We start from the raw sequence: 11,896 nt of genomic DNA on the forward strand, positions 1-11,896 counted from the left end.
TTTGTAAACATCTTGCTAAATAGCTTAAGGCTTATTTAAGGGAAAATTTTGTTTAAATATTTCATGTTTAAAATTATATTATCTTTCCTGAGGCATTTCCTTTAGTTAAGATTTCATTTATTTCTGTACTTTTTAAACACTTAATTGTCTATAGAAATTATTTAAAGTTTAAAATTTGTATTAAGTGCCAACAATTTTCATTAAAATTCAAAAAGTTATAATTAATAAGTTGGATAAATTTTTTAGGAAAATAAAGCAGCAATGACTTTATTTAAAGAGAAATGCCTTTTAACAAAAAAAAGAGCCAGTTAACAATTGAAGTTTAAACTTAAAATGTACAACAAAAGTGAAACACAAACAACAGATTATCTTTACAGCCACAACTTGTGTTAATTTCAATTAAAAAGAAAACTTTTTTTTTGAAAGGGAAACAAAGTATTTTAATACATGAAACATTGTGTTAAGGAAAGAAAATAAAAGTATAACAAAAACCTTTTTGCTGTTAACATTTCCCTTCCTTAAAATGTTTGCCAAATTTTAAAATCTAACAAGTGGTGGTAAAGTTTTTATAACTTTAAGTACATAAATAATGTTTCGGATAACAAAGACACAATTGAATTTATTGCTAGTTCTCAGTTTAAAGAATATCCGAACGTAAAATACTTGATTAGGTTTTATTTGGCTTTAACAGAAAATCAAAACAAACTCTAAAACAAAAATCTTTTGGAAAAACTAACACAAAATTAATAGAAAAAAATATATAAGCTGGTGCACAGCAGGATAAAAGTTTAAGGTTAGCAGAAAATGCTAATCAAAAGCTTCTAGCACAGCTCGGAGTTCGAGAAAAATACTGTGGTACGTTTTGCAATATTTTAGAACTTATAAACTAATAATATGGTGGCGTTTTTGGAGAAAAATTTCCTATTGTGAAAAAAGGATATATGGCAAACTTTGAAACTAAAATATCTGCAACAATGAAGTGTATGTTATATACTAAACCACTAAATAATACTTATTGTAGGATACTTAAATTTAAAAATATCTTATTTAATAATGATATTTTTGGCAAATTAAATCTTTTTTACAAAAAATTTTCCAAAAATATGTCTTTAACTAAATGCAAATAAGTAAAGCCGTAAATATTTTCCATATTTAGTTAAAAAAAATCAAGTTTCAAAAAAAGGATATATGGCAAACTTTGAACCTAAAATAGCTGCAACAATGAAGAATATGTTATATGTTAGAGTACTAAATAATACAAATTGTAGGATACTTAAATTCAAAATTATCTAATTAAATAATGATATTTTCACCAAATTAAATATTTTTTACAACAAATTTTCAGAAAATATATCTTTAATTGAATGCAAATAAGTAAAGCACTAAATATTTTACACATTTAAATAAAAATTGCAAGTTTCAAAAAAAGGATATATGGCAAACTTTGAAACTAAAATTGCTGCAACAATGAAGTGTATGTTATATACTAAACCACTAAATAATACTTATTGTAGGATACTGAAATTTAAAAATATCTGATTTAATAATGATATTTTTGGCAAATTAAATCTTTTTTACAACAAATTTTCCAAAAATATATCTTTAATAAAATGGAAATAAGTAAAGGCATAAATATTTTCCATATTTAGTTAAAAAAAATCAAGTTTCAAAAAAAGGATATTTGGCAAACTTTGAAACTAAAATAGCTGCAACAATGAAGTATATGTTATATGTTAGAGTACTAAATAATACTAATTGTAGGATACTTAAATTTAAAAATATCTAATTAAATAATGATATTTTCACCAAATTAAATATTTTTTACAAAAAATTTTCAAAAAATATATCTTTAATTAAATGCAAATAACTAAAGCCCTAAATATTTTACACATTTAAATAAAAAATTGCAAGTTTCAAAAAAAGGATATATGGCGAACTTTGAAACTAAAATAGCTACAACAAAGAAGTGTATGTTATATACTAAAGCACTAAATAATACTTATTGTTGGATACTTAAATTTAAAAATATCTGATTTAATAATAATATTTTTAACAAATTCAATATTTTTTACAAAAAATTATAAAAAAATATATCTTTATATAAATGCAAATAAGTAAATCAATAAACAATTTCCACATTTAACTAAAAAAAAATCGAGTTTCAAAAAAAGGATATATGGAAAACTTTGAAACTAAAATAGCTGCAACACTGAAGTATATGTTATATGTTAGAGTACTAAATAATACTTATTGTAGGATGCTTATTTTTCAAAATATCTATTTAATAGTGATATTGTTGCCAAATAAAATATTTTTTACAAAAAATTTTCAAAAAATATATCTTTAATTAAATGAAAATAAGTAAAGCCGTAAATATTTTACACATTTAGTTAAAAAATCTCAAGTTTCAAAAAAAGGATATAAGGGAAACTTGGAAACTAAAATAGCACCAACAATAAAGTGTATGTTATATATTAGAGTACTAAATAACACTTATTGTAGGATACTTAAATTTAAAAATATCTGATTTAATAATTATATTTTTGGCAAATTATGTATTTTTTACCAAAAATTTTCCAAAAATATATCTATAATTAAATGCAAATAAATAAAGACGTAAATATTTTCCATATTTAGTTAAAAAATTTCAAGTTTCTAAAAAAGGATATATGAGAAACTTTTAATGTATGAAAAATACAACAAATTTGGTTATGAATTAGAATGCAGCATTAAATGGTACATATTGTTAACTACATAAACTTAATAATATTGAATTTATTAAAAGTATTTTTGCTAAATAAAATTTATTTCGTAACAATTTTTTAAAAGAATAAATTTTTAAAGAATTATGGTGTTATAAAACACATAAATTTTTGCATTTTAAATTAAAAAATTTATTATTGGAAAAAAGGATATATGAAAAACTTTTTAAATAAAGCAAAAACAACAATTATGCTTTCACAATCCAATTGAGCATTAAATGTTACATATTGTGGCATAGTTGGTTTTTAATTATGTAATTTTATTTTTTAATATTTTTCTCAGCATCTCTAAAATTCCAGTTCTCAATTTTAACATGATTTAACAATAGACTTCTTTGTAATCATCACTTTGATTTCTTTCTGTCTTCCGAGTATTTGAATTTCTGAAAACTCTTTTGTTTATTTAGTAACAAATTTTCCATTTTGTATCGATTTATACACAATTAGTTGTAGTTTTGTGTTGTGTTAAACTTGTACGTTTGTATATTACGTACAGCTATTTGATATTTTACATGATTACACTTACATAATTTATTCGATACTCAATACTTGTGTCTAGAATTTTAGTTAATAATGTAATGGGGAAATGTGTGTAAGAAAATATTGCAACTAAAATGTTTATACCCTGCATCATAACTGAAACTAAATAGGTTATTAAATTGGTTGTTTTATATGAAACACAAAGAATACATGTCCTTGATTTTTATGGAATTCTGTACTTTTGTATGTGTATTATTTATGGAAATCCATGTTGAAAGGAGTGTAATTTTGGTTCTATATGCAGGGCTTTTCAAGAAAAACAGAAAAATACACAGAGAAAAAGATATCTCAAATCTAGAATATTTGCATGGAATGTGGGTTCGATTCCCAACACATTTGACTCACTACAATGGGATTATTGGCTTAGTATGTAAATAGCATTTAAATACTTAGTTCATTCAAATTTAAATTCCCTCTAAATTTCTCCTACTGCTTTATGCTATTTAAGCCATAATAGTTTAAGGATGCTATTTTGAAATCCTTTTCACACATGCATATGCACAGGAAACTAAATAAACTTGTTAGTGTATGTATACATGTAAGTGGTCAGACAAATACAAAGACGTTTGAATATAAATGTATACAAATGTGTACTTGTTAATGTAATTTGATTGCTAGTAGTATCTGGTTAATATTAGTTAATGATTACTGTTGTATATAGGTAAAATGTAAAGCAAAAATTGTATACAAAGTTTTGTTCGAATTTAGAACACATGTTTGCTTGTGTTCATTTATGCATTTATGTATGTGTAAGAACATTGCACATTGCCTCCTGCATAACAGATAAGTGAATTTAATTATAATGATTATTAAAGTACATGGTGTTTCTGGGAACTGTTAGGCAGTGTTATTTTGAAATTGCAAGTTATTTGAAATAGTTATCAAAGGGAATTTACATTAGCAATTAAATTGTGAAAACAAAGCAGAGTTAAAGCTTTAAGTTCAATATTTTGAAAACTAAGTATCCTACAATATGAGAAATTTAATGCTCTTTCATTTACGGTACTCTAAATTTTGGTAACTTTTTTAGTTTAAAAGTTTTCCATATATCCTTTTTATACATAATTAAATTTTTGCACAAAATAGGGAAATATTGGGCATATTATTTTATTCATCTAATTAATTGAAACATTTATATTAAAAATGTTTAAATAATTACTTTAGCAAACATTTTATGTATTACTCAATTCAATATTTCGAAAACTAAATACTCCACAATATGAAAAATTTAATGCACTTTCATAAATCGCAGTCTAAATTTGGGTAACTTTTTTAGTTTAAATGTTTTCCATATATCCTTTTTTTCATAATTAAATTCTTACGTAAAATAGGTTAAATTTTTAGCTTTTTATTGCCTTCCTATAATTAAGTGACAAATTTATTTTAAAAATATTCAAAAATTTAATTAATTTAGCAAACATATTATTACTTAATTTAATATTTGGAAAACTAAATACTCCACAATATGAGAAATTTATTGCACTTTCATAAACCGCAGTCTAAATTTGGGTAACTTTTTTAGTTTAAATGTTTTCCATATATCCTTTTTTTCATAATTAAATTTTTACACAAAATAGGGCAAATTTTTAGCCTTTCATTGCCTTCCTATAATTTAGTGACAAACTTATTTTAAAAATATTCAAATATTTAATTAATTTAGCAAACATTTTATTACTTAATTTAATATTTCGAAAACTAAATACTCCACAATATGAGAAATTTAATGCTCTTTCATATACTGTACTCCAAATTTGGGTAACTTTTTTAGTTTAAAAGTTTTCCATATATCCTTTTTTCATAATAAAATTTTTACACAAAATAGATAAAAACTAAATACCCTAAAATATGCTACATTTAATGATCCTTCTATTCCCGTACTAAAAATGTGTCTAACTCTTTTAGTTAAAAAGTTTTCCGTATATCCTTTTTTAATTTTTTTAAAAATTTATTAAATTTAACAAAAATTTTATTTGAAAATCAAAGACTCCACAGTATACTACATTTAAAGCTGTTTCAAATGTCATACTCTAAATTGCTGTGTAAATTATAGTTTCAAAGTTGTATCCTTTTTTCAACAACTTTCCATATTTTACCTAAAAATGAAAATTTGTTATTGTTTTACATACATACATACATATATCTTTTGCATAATTTATAGATAAATATTTCATTAACTAAGTACTTTACAATATGGAACATTTAGTGGTCTTTCATATACCATACCGTAGGTTTTTGTAATTATTATAGTTCAAAAGTTTCTCATATATCCTTTTTCTACAACTTAAATTTTTTTTAATAAAAATGCAAAAAGTTTAAGTAAGTCTGTCATTCAAGTCCTTTAATGATACATTTTATTAAAAATTTTAAAAATTAATTTAATATACAAAAAAATTGAGTTACTTAATTAAATATATTCACAACTAAGTACCCTACAATTTATGAAATTCAATGGTCTTTCATATGATGTATTACAAATTTATGTATCTATTATAGTTTAAAAGTTTCACATATATCCTTTTTTGTGAAAATGACATTTTGCATTAAAAAAGTAATATGTTGTGTTCTTTGTATCACACTAATTATATAAAGCAGAAATTTAATAAAAAAAAAATTAAAAATTAATTTTACATACGAAAAATATCTTCTTCTTATTTAATATTTTGAAAGCTAAATAACCTACAATATGTGATTTTTAGTGCTCCTTCATATGCTGTACTCTAAATTGTTGTAGCTATTTTTGTTTGAAAGCTTCTCATACATCCTTTTTTTACAAAATTTTTTTTTTTCACAAAAAGGGCAAGTTTTTATAATTTAAATGCATTCTTATTATTCAAAAACAAATTTCTTTTAAAAATATTAAAAATTTCATTTATTGTAGGAAGAATTTCTTTACTTAAGTTTATAATATAAAAACTAAATACCCTACAATATGTGTTATTTAATGCCTTTTCATATACCATACTCAAAATTTTTGTAACTATTATAGATTAAAAGTTTCACATATATCCTTTTTCTACAACTTTAAATTTTTTAACTAAAAATGCAAAATATTTATTATTTTATAGCATTCATATTATTTAAAAACATATTTTCGTAAAAAAAGAAAATAAATTTAAAAAAAATTAAAACTAAGTATCCTACAATATGCGATATTAATAGCTTTTGCCTTTGCCACACTCCAAATTGTTGTTGCTACTTTAGTTTCAGAGTTTGCCATATATCCTTTTTCGAAAACATAATGATTCCTTAGTACCTTACAGCAGATGATATATACAATTGCTACTCTGTTCTAAAATAAAATATTTTGTTTGCAGCCATATCTGAAAAGTTTTATCATTAAGACGAAATCATTCGAATAGCAATAAATTCGGTTGAAGCAATTAAAATGTTTTCTTTCTGCAATGTATTTATTTATTTTACTTACTACCTAGGTAATTATTTGTAATTCTAGTCTACTTATTGTCTGGCCAGTTTTTTTTTTAACCACTAATGTCATCAATAAACCTGACAATTACTTTATAGAGACCATAAATATGTTAAATTGTTAGTTATTGGTTTTCAAATTAGCAATCATTATCCTAAAACAACATATAAACCCCAAGCTAAACCCCAATAATACAATAAAAAACAAAACCTAACAAAACTTTGGTCATTTATAACAATATTTGTGGTTTTCTTAAGATTTATGTAGATGTGGTGAACAGGAAAGAAATTATTGTTTTATTTTACGGCCACAACTAGGCCACACAGCAAAAAAAAGGACGAAATATGAAGAAAAAAGAAAAAAATAATTTTAATAAATAAACCAAACCTACACTTAACACACACTTAAGTAAGTTTGAGAAGAAAACTCCAAAGAAAAGTTTTCTTTTTAAAAAAAAAAATAAAAACAATAATAAAGGATATGAAAAAGCACTCATAATGGCCACTTGGTTGTTGCTGCTATTGTTTTGATATTCTCCACAAAAAAAAATATTTTATAAAAGATAAATGTTTAGGAGGAAAACTATTGAAAACAACAAAACTCTTGAGAGGAAAACAATTAAAGTGGGAACACAAAGGCAAAGTGAACATAGAGAAAAAAGAAAGCATACTTTTAGGTTTATTTTAAAAACAAAATCATAGATTCTTAAATATTTTCCATTTAAACTTTATATTTATTTAAAAGTACTTAGTAGGTTTTACTTACAGAATGTCTAATTTTAAAACTATGAGTGTCCTTAATGTTTTGCTACTTACTCTAAAATATAAATATTCTGTTGAATCTTCTAGGAAAACTTTCTATCCAAGAATGAGAGAGTATAACAAAAACAACAAGGGAACTGTTTATGAAATAACAAAGTTATTTTGAGTGTTACAAGGCGTATGAGTAATATTTAAATGTTAATGAATTAAATATTAAGTATACGCCTTATATAGACACTACTGGCCATTTAATTATAATTCTTAAAGGCAAAAACAAACCTTAATTAGGAACATGAGTTTAAAAGCTAAATTAAACTCATTAAATAGTAGAACTAAATTAAAACCTTCAATTCCTATGTATATGTGAAAAGGAAATACAGACTAAAGAAATTGTGTTAAAAACAACATTAAATTTTTAAAATATTTTCGAATATTTTTCCATATAAATTTGTACGACGGATTTTTTTGACATGGAGCAAGTGGCTGGGAAATAAATACCAACCAAAAATAATAAGAAAAATATTTAAAAATGTTGTAGTTTTTTTGTTATATAAAAAACACAAATGTATTGTATGTACATTGTGTCATTAAAGGGTCACAACAATGCAGCGTGACTGATTTGTTGTCGGCGGTTACAGTTCAGTGAATATTTAAGCTACCTTTTCAATTCTACAAAAAAAAACACAGGCGATCACACGTAGTTGGAATAAAAACAACTTTACAGAAAAATTTATTCTGGAAAAAAATCCAGAAAAAATTTTGTTTTAATTTTTTTTTATTTTTATGACTTAAATTTCCTAAAAATTTCTACACTAAAGGATGTAGTTTAGGTTTATTAATAATTCAAGGAAATTTTAAATCATTAGAGATTTCCGAAAAATTGTTCGCCACATATCCTTTTATTTTCTTTGATCATTTTTTAAATGTTTCTATACAAATGGCTGTAGTTTAGGTGTATTTATATTTTGATGGAAATTTTAAATCATTAAGTGTTTCCAGAAAAATGTACGCCACATATCCTTTTATTTACTTTGATAACTTTTCAAATATTTCTATATTGCAGGCTGTGGTTTATGTTTATTAATGTTTCAACGAAATTTGAAATCACTACAAATTTCCAAAAAATTGTACGCCGTATATCCTTTTATTTTCTTTGATAATTTTTTAAATATTTCTATACTACTGGCTGTAGTTTAGTTTTATTAATGTTTTTAGGGAAACTTGGATCGTTAATTGTTTCCAAAAAAATTTACTTCATATATCCTTTGATTTTCTTTGATAATTTTTTAACTCTCATTACCCTACAATATGTAGTTTTAACTAAGCTATTCTTATATCAAATTTCAGTTCAATATCTATTTTGATTATGAAGTTGCTTATATATCCTTTTTGTTTAATTATTTTTATAATTTAGATATCCCAAATATTTCTACACTAAAGGATGTAGTTTAAGTTTATTAATGTCTCAACGAAATTTGAAATCATTTGCTATTTCCAAAAAAAATTACGCCATATATCCTGTTATTTTCATTAAGAAATTTTTAAATATTTCTTTACTGCAGAATGTAGTTTAGGTTTATTAGTATTTTAAATGAATTTTGAAATCATTAGCTGTTTCCAAAAAAAGTTACGCCTTATATCCTTTTATTTTCTTTGATAATTTTTTAAATATTTCTATACTGCAGGATGTAGTTCAGGTTTATTTATGTTTCCAAAGAAATTTTAAATCAATAGCTGTTTTGAAAAAAATTTACGCCTTATATCCTTTTATTTTCTTTGCTAATTTTTTAAATATTTCTATACTGCAGAATGTAATATAGGTTTATTAATGTTTTTAATGAAATTTTAAATCATTATCTGTTTCCAAAAAAATTTACACCACTTATCCTTTTATTGTCTTTCATAATTTTTTAACTCTGATTGCACCACAATATGCAGTTTTAACTAAGCTATTCTTAGATAAAATTTCTGTTCAATATCTCTTTTGGTTAGGAAGTTGCTCATATGTCCTTTTTTTGTATATAAACAATTTTAGTTTATATCTGAAAAATTATAACAGTTATAACAAACAAAAATTTCAGAAAGATGATAAAACACTAAATTAAATTCATTCGGTCCGTTAGTATTGCTTGCAAATTTTGTAAACAAAATAACCTACAATATGCAATTTTCTCAATTCTGTTGATTTACCAAATATTTTACAATTCACTACTCTAATTCAAAATATAGCCACATATCCTTTTTTTGTAATATCAATTTTTTATACCAAAAATTTTATTTTTCAAAGAATTTGGGAACAACAACAAAATGCCAGGGATAAATGAATTATGAAAGAGTAATAAGCCTCAATTTAAGCTGGAAGGATAAGGAATATTTAAATCAAAAATAAATAAATATTAAGTATACGCCTTATTTACAAAAATATGTAACATTTGTGAAAATGTTAAAATAAAAATGAATTTTGTACAAAACCTAAAGAGGACATATTCAATTAGATGCTTAATTTTGATTAAAATGTTGGTTGTATCCCTCCTATTCTATGTTTTATTAAACTAATTTTAAAGAAAATTTTATTAAATTAATTCCACCAGTAAAAACTTTATTTTAAATTTAATCCCTCCTGCTTTATGCCGATACATTATGCCTTTGGTTTGTCTTTCTCAAACAATAAATTAAAAAGTAATTTAACATTATTGCCAAACCATAGAAACCATTATAAAATGTGCTTTCTTTGTGCGGTGCTTTGGCAAACAAATAATATGCGTTGCAATTAATGTTCCAGGAAAATACTCTCAAGCAGGTGTAAAAGAATTTGAGAAGAACCATAAAACTGCCAAGAAAAGTGATTATGAAATGCTAATAAGACAGACATTTTTAAATATAGCAAAGCGTATGAGGAATATTTAATGCAGAATTAAATTAATATCAAGTATACGCTTTAGATTTGAAAATATAAATCACTTAAATAAAATTTAAAAGCCATTAACATGAAGTAGAGTAAAAAGATTTATAAAAACCTTGTGTGTTATAGCTTTTGTATAAAAAATATAATTAAAAACACTTATACGTCTTATTAGTTAACGTATGAGCAATATTTATTTCAATATTAAATAAATATTAAGTATACGTCGCTCTAAGGAAATCTAAAGATAAATTTGAAGGCAAATGAGTACATTTAATGCGACAATTAATCAAAAGGTTTAGTAAAGGAAATAAAGACGACCTCAATTAACAATAGTTTGCTAAAACTAGAGCAATATTTTAATATTTATTTAAAAAAATATAACTAAAATGCCTCATACACCCAGTGTTTTTATCAACTAGCCACATAGAATATATTATATTTAATCTACCAATCATACAAGATCATTTAAACACCTACTTTTTATATGTAGTCTGCAATTGTTCGCCCCTTTTAATGAACTTAAACTTATTACTAACAAACTTTTGTCTTTTTGTAATTGCATAATTTTGAGACACTTCTTTTTACAGCTTCTTGCTCAATTACTAAAATTTTACAACATTTTTAGCACATTTTCAAGGCAGTATATTATGTTACAATATGACCTTTACAATGCTGTCTTGATCTCAACAAATTTTCGTCCTCATATACACTTGAACATAACAAAAGCATATAAATTTGGATGGAGAAAAAGGGATGACATTTATGGTCATTTTGTGTCAGTACAGGAGGGAGTGTTTTATACGATAAAAGAATATGAAAGCTTTGCGCTTTAAAACTTCAATGAAATATATAATTCTTAATGATAAATTACACATGAAATAAGAATTTAAAATAGGGATTTGGAACCCATTTAATGTTAATAAAGAAATCAAAAAGCTATTTTCCATTCAGCTCAGCATATGGTATTGTTGAACAATTCTGTATTTTATAAATCCTGTTTTAATTAACTTTAGCACAACATTCTAAGGACTCTAAATCCCACTAAAAACTATATCACTATTTCCATAAACTTATCTAAAACTAAAAATTTCTAATACAACATTTTTCTTTCATTCTTTACCCTCTAATCTTTACACTTCACCACACATTTATGACACTTATCGCCTATTAATTCTCTTTTTCATAAACTTTTTACATCCTGTTCATTCGTCCAATCATAATAAGTGTCGATAACAATCCACTTGATTGCAAAAGCAACATCAATAGTTCTATTTAGCGTTCATTTGCATTTCTATTTGTCAATTGTCTTTATATCTATCTTTACGTTTGCATTTGACGCTTCAAAGCGTTGCTACAAATATCTCGTTAATGACTGTCTTTGTCTTTAATGTCAACCGACAAGGTTGTTAGAGTGTATTGTAGTTTGTTTTGGTAGCCAAATTAAAATTGAAATAAAATCATAACTGATGTTTCGAAAAAAAGCACACTGTGTAAGATAAACAAG

Source organism: Calliphora vicina, chromosome 4 (genome assembly GCF_958450345.1).
Source record: "Calliphora vicina chromosome 4, idCalVici1.1, whole genome shotgun sequence".
In the NCBI taxonomy this organism is placed as follows: Eukaryota; Metazoa; Arthropoda; class Insecta; order Diptera; family Calliphoridae; genus Calliphora; species Calliphora vicina.